Source organism: Tiliqua scincoides, chromosome 1, assembly GCF_035046505.1.
Source record: "Tiliqua scincoides isolate rTilSci1 chromosome 1, rTilSci1.hap2, whole genome shotgun sequence".
Taxonomy (NCBI): domain Eukaryota; kingdom Metazoa; phylum Chordata; class Lepidosauria; order Squamata; family Scincidae; genus Tiliqua; species Tiliqua scincoides.
Window position 1 is genome coordinate 6788687 of NC_089821.1, and position 7891 is coordinate 6796577.

Here is a 7891-nt window from a genome sequence, read left to right on the forward strand (position 1 = left end):
TGCAGATTGTACTTGCATTGAATGGACCATGTGAATAACCATGCCTACCTAGGCAAAGATGAACAATGAATGTGGGAACATGTGGACCAGTAGCATAGCTAGAGGGGGTACGAAGCACTACAGGGAGTGTAGGGAGTCTCAGGGAGCCTCTCTGTGCTGTTCAAGCGGCCCCTCCCCTTCTCCTTCAAATCCTTTTCAGGCCGCTAGAGCAAAATGGAAACGTACGCCTCCATTTTGCTGTAGCAGCCTGGGATGGTTCTGAAGAGGAGGGGCTACTTGCATGGCGTGGTGAGGCTCCCTGCGAAACTTAGTAGTGCTTTGCACCCCCTCTAGCTACTCTACTGATGCGGACAGCCTTCTGTTCTTTGCACTGTACTGTATTGGCAGAGAGCATGAACTAGGAATATTTTTAAAACATCTTAACAGTAATTAAATCGCTGTGTAGCCATTAAACAAGGCACTACTTCTCAACCTCAGCTCTCTATTTGTATTATAGGCTAATGGGGCTGACTGCTTTCAGGTTGATAGAAAGGCTGATTGAAATAATGCATGTGAAATTCTTTGGACACATTAAACATAGTGTGCAGTAGTACTACAGTATGTATGTCTGTATTCAGACATATTTTTAAAAAGCTGAAACTTGGAATTTAGAAATATGCTGAGAAAGGTCATTTAATCCAAATGAAAGGAAGCTGTAGAACTTTTTTTTTTCTCCCTTTGAGATATCTTTATCTAGTAAATTTCTCAGATCAATTTCAGACCAAAGAAGTTCAGATATATTTTAATATCCTCCAGATAAGCATATAAATCCAATTTTCTGAAGTTGGCAATAGGCTTTGAATTTCCTTGGAATTATATAGATTGAAATAAAGTCTTTAATGCTGCTATAAGGCATACTTCCATGATGAAAGTTGTAAATATCAAGGTAAAAGTTTGGTTAAACCGACTGCTTCGTGAAAAAATACTTGGTTTGAAAAGATCTGCCCAAGTAACACCGTGTCTTTTTTTCATTTTTTAATTTCATGATAAAGCTTTCTCTGCTTCTTGTTTTAAGTTAAATGCCAAACTAGCAGTGTGAGAAAAGCTTCCAGAAATAAATGTCAGAAAAAAGTTATGAATTGTGCATTAAAGCATAATCCCAGTGTGCCTTGTACCAAACACACACACACACACACACACACACACAGAGAGAGAGAGAGAGAGAGAGAGAGAGAGAGAGAGAGAGAGAGAGAGAGGTCGGAAATGGGGGAAAAAGTATTCACAGAGGGAGATTTGGCAGGAAAAGCAGCACATAAATATGTAAATAAAAAGCACCACATTGAGGGCCCAATCCTACCCAACTTTCCAGCTCCCGTGCAGCTGCAGTGCAGCCCTGAGGTAAGGGAACAAATGCACGCGTACCTTGAGGAGGCCTATGTGACTGTCCACCCACCACAGGATGCAGTACACACCCCATTGGTATAACTGCACCGGCCCTGGAAAATTGGATAGAATTGGGCTCAAAAGCATTTATCGTGGGTTATATCCGAGGAAAATTGCAGCCCAATCCTCTGGGCTCTTTGCGCTGGTGGACATACTATTCCACCAGCACTGACTGTCTAATGGAAGTTGTAAAAATGCTTCTGGCAGCATATAAAGTAATGCACTGCTGGAGGGCCAGTGGAAAGGCTGGAGGCTTGGGGCCTTCCCATGTGCATTGTTGGATTGCTGGCCACTTGCTGGAATAGGTAAGACAGCCCGCAAGGCAGAAGGAGTGGGAAGAGGGAGAAACTAGATGGGGAAGGGGGAGAACAGGGGATGGGAAAGCTGCAGGAGGGGTGGATCCAGTGTTGATGGCACACACCAGATCCTATCCCCCCCTGCCCCGGCAGCAGTGTCTCCATCCTCTTGCTCTCCTCAGACTTGCACCAGCGAAATCACTGGTGCAGGTCTGACAAGATCTATCGCAGAGCAGCAGGCTCATGGAGGTGTGGAGGTGTAAGGGGATGTAAATCTCCTTTCCCCTCTGAAGCATCCTGATCTGCCACCCTCCCTGCTGGATACAGCATGCCCTTTTTGGCACAGCTGCACTAGTGGGAAGAGGTGTTTAAGATTGGGCTGCTAAGTGGCAATCCTATAATACTTTCCTGGGAGTAAGTGCCATTGAAGTAAGTGAGACTTACTTCTCAATAGACATGCTTCGCATTGCACTTGAAGTCACAAACTAAGCGTCTCTGAAACCAATGAGACAAGTTAATCCTGAATAACGTCCTTTGGACACACCTCCAGAATGTATTAAACTTAAGGCGCAATCCAAACCCGCGCTGGAGCAGGCAAGCCAGGAGGCTTGTGCTGCATCCAACGCAGGTTTGTGGGCAGCAGCGGCTCAGCCAGAGGCAAGGGGAAACTCTTCCCCTTACCCCTGAGTAAGGCTTCTGGCCCCAATGGGTCTCCTCGAACCTGTGCCACCTCTGGAGGTAGCGCAAGTCCGAGGACAGCGGAGTGGCTTGAAGCCGCTCCATTCTCCACGGGGACGGGGGTTGGGATGCGGTATAACTGCTGGGTCCTAGCCCCGCCTCCAGCTCCCCGCACACCCGCCCCCAGGGCCTCCCATCGCCCGCTCTCCCCCCCGCCCAGAAATGCTTCCTTCCCTCTTCCTCTTCGCTGCCCCACACCTACCTTTGCCAGTTGTGCCAGCGTGAGCGCACCGACACAAGCGGTTGCGGGGAAGCCGAGGTGGAGGCTTATACCAGCCTCTGCAGGCCAGCATTTCTCAGAGCGCCGGCCTGGCTTCCCTGCAAGGAGGCGCAAACGTGCTTTACGTCACGTTTGCGACCCTCTTATGCCGGCACAAGGGACTTGGGCCAGCATAAGGCGCCCTATGGATTGCGCTCTTAGCAGCTTCTCTTTTTGTGCACATGCGGCATGCAAATATTCATGAACCTGACGTGGAGCTTCAGAGGCCAAACGGAAAGGTGACCACACAAGAAATAATTACATGCTTTTCAAAACTGGACACTAACATCAGGAATATGAAATACAACAAGAAATATAGTAATATAATAATGTGCTATTTTGTGAAGAGGGGATAGGAGGATGGAGGTCCTTCCACATACCATGTAGTTGTATAGGCACATAAAAAAATCCTACAGATGTGCACCCCCCCTCTCTTTCACACACACCCTGATCAAACTCTGTGAAAACAGCCAGATGTGGCATCTCCGTGGATGCAGCAATGGCCATAGTGGCAGACAAGTGCTTCTTGGTGATGAAACAAAACCCATCATTTTCATTCATTTTGTTTTCATCCATTTAGAGGAGGTTCTCCCCATTTTTTGGCCAATGGGCTGCACCAAATATCTGGCACAGTGTCAAAGGCCGGGGGGAAAAATTAGATATAAAATTCAAATAAATACATTAGAGATGGAACTTAGATGAATGAATAAATGAACGAATGGGCTCAAATTTTCAGGACCAACATACACCACAGAAATAAAGCATACATTTTAATAGACCCCCCCCCTCATTCGCCCACCCCACAAGCACAGATCCAGTTTGGTCAACTGGGCCAGAGCCTCTCAGAGTCCAGAGACTGGCTATGGGCTGGATAGAGGCTCACCATGGCCTGCTTCTGCCCCCCCCTCCGGTGTTATGTATGTAAGTTATGCAGGATCGAAATTCTGCATAAGTGGCCCAGACTTATGGCTGGCCAATCGGGTGATGGATCAAAATCCTACCATCTGATTGGCCCTCTAGTTAATGTAAGTTCTGGCCAATCGGGTGATGGATTGAAATCCTACCACCCGATTGGCCATCTAGTTAAAGTTTCAATTGCACCAATCACGGGAAGTCTGGGCGGAGTTAAAGACTATAAAAAGCCAGGGGTTTGCCTAGTTTTTTTGCCAGGTTCTGTTCTGAAGATGGAATAAACATATTGAGCTGTTATCACTATGCCTTCCTTGATTCGCATGGACCCACTATATGACACCGGGGTTGGGGTTTGGAGACCCCTGATTTAGAGCCTCATCCTACCCTCTCCACTGGTGCAGCCATGGTGGAAAGGCAGGCAGTGTAACCAATGCTGGGAGGGGGATCAGGAGGCCTTGAAATTCCCTGTCTCTCTTCAAGCCTACTGCTCTGCAATGGGTCTCCTTAAACCTGCACCAGCTCTATCTGTCACATGTCCAAGGAGAAGAAAGGGGTCAGGGAGGCCACCAGAAGGAGATTCTGGCACACACTGGATCCACCCCCTGCAACCCCCTTCCTGCCTCTGTTCCTCCCCTTCCCTGCCCCCTGTGCAGCCTTACCAGCTCCGGCGGCTGTGAACAGGTCCAGCAATGGACAGCGAGCTCTACTGCCTCTTACGGTGCACTTTGCACTCTGGTGGCCAAAGAGAGTCTGGTCCAACAAGAAGCTGACGGAACATACCAAGATCCAGGTCTACAGAGCTTGCGTCCTGAGTACACTTCTGTACTGCAGCGAGTCATGGACTCTTCGCTCACAACAGGAGAGGAAACTGAACGCTTTCCACATGCGCTGCCTCCGAAGCATTCTCGGCATCACCTGGCAGGACCAAGTTCCAAACAACACAGTCCTGGAACGAGCTGGAATCCCTAGCATGTATGCACTGCTGAAACAGAGACACCTGCATTGGCTCGGTCATGTCGTGAGAATGGATGATGGCCGGATCCCAAAGGATCTCCTCTATGGAGAACTCGTGCAGGGAAAGCGCCCTACAGGTAGACCACAGCTGCGATACAAGGACATCTGCAAGAGGGATCTGAAGGCCTTAGGAGTGGACCTCAACAAGTGGGAAACCCTGGCCTCTGAGCGGCCCGCTTGGAGGCAGGCTGTGCAGCATGGCCTTTCCCAGTTTGAAGAGACACTTGGCCAACAGTCTGAGGCAAAGAGGCAAAGAAGGAAGGCCCATAGCCAGGGAGACAGACCAGGGACAGACTGCACTTGCTCCCAGTGTGGAAGGGATTGTCACTCCCAAATCGGCCTTTTCAGCCACACTAGACGCTGTTCCAGAACCACCATTCAGAGCGCGATACCATAGTCTTTTGAGACTGAAGGTTGCCAACAATATATATACAACACAACCAATATGGTTGTCTTCTCCAGAGGCCAAGCCAACTAGGACTCCTGTGATTGCTCTGAGGATGGTGACAATCTCCTCTCCTGGCAAGTCTGTGGCATTCTAGACTCTGCTGCTTATGCCTCTGGAAGCTTGATTTCAGTGTAGAAAGTTTTAAGGTGCGTGGAGAATCAATTTGAGCCAGTGGCATAGCTAGAGGGGGTGCAAAGCAGTAAGTTTTGCAGGGAGTCTCAGCACAGCATGCAAGCGGCCCCTCCCCTTCGGAGCCATTCTGGGCAGGGGGGAGCAAAACAGAGGCATTCTCCCCTCCGAAGGGGAGGGGCCGCTTGCATGCTGTGCTGAGACTCCCTGCAAAACTTACTGCTTTGCACCCCCTCTAGCTACGCCACTGATTTGAGCCCTCCAGATGGTTTGTCTGCAAAATCCTACCAAACTCCCACAGTTGGTCTCAATCATCTGACTACAGCCTGACTGAGTTGATAAAGCAGGATGGAGATACTCAAGGGAATAAATTTGATTGGACCAATCTTTGTTCCTATCATAAAGCAATACACAGGCTGCCATGTGGAACTGAACATTTCAGAGAGAGTGAAATGCTATTTTCCGCCATCTACCCGGCAAATGCCAGTCTTTAAAATGTCTTCAAAGAGGGGCTGAGTCACAGTGGGCACAATGCACGAGGCAGCTCTGCTGTGCCACCTTCACTGAAATGAGTGCAAAGGAATAGGGGAGTGAATTCAGTTTTGTTGGGGTGGAATGGGGGCATTCTGGGGCAGGGTGAGGGTGCACCTGTGGGCAACCCAGGACTGGGTTGGGGATGGAACCAGGATCTGTCCCTTGGGTCAGCTTCTAACCCTACTCCCAGGCATCCCAGCATAGTGCCAGGCTACTGCCCATTGGGGCTGCTGCCACATTACCCAGAGTAAGGGGAAATGATCTGCACCACCTAAAGAGGTAGTGCAGATCTGAGCAGCCCAGCACTGTACCGGGATACCCAGGAGCGGAGTTAGGATCCGGTCCAAGGGATGGATCCTAGCTCTAACCCTCGCCCCCGCCTGGTTCCGGGCCACCCATGGACCCACCCTCCCCCCACCCCGGAATGCCCCATTCCACCCTCCATTTTGCAACCCAACCCAGAATGGCTCCAAAGGAGACAGGGAGGGGGAGGGGGAGGAACCGCTTGTACCCTGCGGTAATGCTCCCTGCAAAACTTAGTGCTTTGCACCCCCTCTAACTCTGCCACTGCTTTGCTCTACTGCCTTTAGAACAGAACATAATGTTTACAGTATTTAGTCGACACTTCTGCTCGGACCGAAGGGGGTGGGGGGAGCCTGGTGCTTGAGTGTTCCAGGAGCGGGGCGATGAGCCGCTTGCGGGAGGAGGATGATCCCTACGTGGTCGAAGAGCCCAGCGACGAGGAGCCGGCGCAGAGCAGCTCTGAAGATGAAGTGGATGTGCTCTTACACGGCACCCCTGAGCAGAAGCGCAAACTGATTTGGGAGTGCCTGACTGGTGAAAGTGAATCTTCTAGTGAAGATGAATTCCAAAAGGAAATGGAAGCGGAACTAGACTGCACCATGAAAAATATGGAGGGCAAGTGGAAGTCCCAGCTTGAAGGTGGTACTTCTAGTGCTGGGCAATCTGGGACCGCAACCACTTCAAAGTACTATGACGACATTTATTTTGATTCTGATTCAGAGGATGAAGACAAAGTACCGTATTTTTCGCTCCATAAGATGCACCTGACCATAAGACGCACCTAGTTTTTAGAGGAGGAAAATTCACTTTTAAAGTAAGCCTGCCCTCCCCCTGTGGTGCCTGTGCAAATGAGGACCTTGCCCCCGGTGCAGACCTTGCCCCCTTTGTTCTCCGCCTGCCCTCCCCCTGTGGCGCCTGTGCAAATGAGGACCTGGCCCCCCTGGTGCAGACCTTGCCCCCAGTATTTGCTCCATAAGATGCACACACTTTTCCCCCCACTTTTCTGGGGGGAAAAAGTGCGTCTTATGGAGCAAAAAATACGGTAGTTGCACCAGAAAGTAAGACAAAAAGGAAACATCAAGAGCGCAGAATTCCAACCAATGATGAGTTGTTTTATGACCCAGAAGAAGATAATAGAGACCGATAGAGAAGAAGAGAAGACAGTGCCACAATTTAAGAAGTGTTCGGTCGCAGCAGCAGCAAGTCAAGCTTCCTGCCATTCCCAGCAGCGATGCTGTTTTGAACTGTCCTGCTTGCATGACCACACTGTGCTTCGACTGCCAGAGGCATGAATCATACAGAACTCAGTATAGAGCAATGTTTGTGACGAACTGCACTGTTATCAAAGACGAGATTTTGAAATACAAAGGCCCATTGAACAAGATGACAAAGAGAAGGCATAGGAAAATTAAACTGAGTAGTGAATCCATTGCTGGCCTGGAAAAACAGAAAGAAGAGATCCATCATCCAGTTAAATGTACAGTATTTAGTCATTGAGGAATGAGTGTGAGGGCATCCATGGCAGACTTTCCAATGCAAGCGTGATGCAACAATGCAACTATAGCGTCATAAATTTATGAAGACTGAATTATGACATGAGTTATAGCAATAATATACGTACTTCTGCTGTAGAATCAATTTTGCATTGCACTTGTATTAGTTGGTGCTTTAGATGCAGATTAAATTTCTCCAAGACAGGTAATCAACAACATTTTAATGAATGAATATCCTGGGTTTTAATTTAAAAACTGTGCTTCACTGTGTTCTCAAGATTCCCTTTTTATCACTTTTGAACGCAAACTTATTTTGTTGGGCTGTCATAAAACGGTGTCAAGT

The 7891-nt window shown here is 48.9% G+C and overlaps 1 pseudogene; it reads left to right on the plus strand.

Annotated features, from left to right (window-relative positions):
* The first annotated feature begins 6438 nt into the window (after window positions 1–6438).
* On the plus strand, window positions 6439–7552 carry LOC136636855 (E2F-associated phosphoprotein-like; annotated as a pseudogene).
* Window positions 7553–7891: the final 339 nt, after the last annotated feature.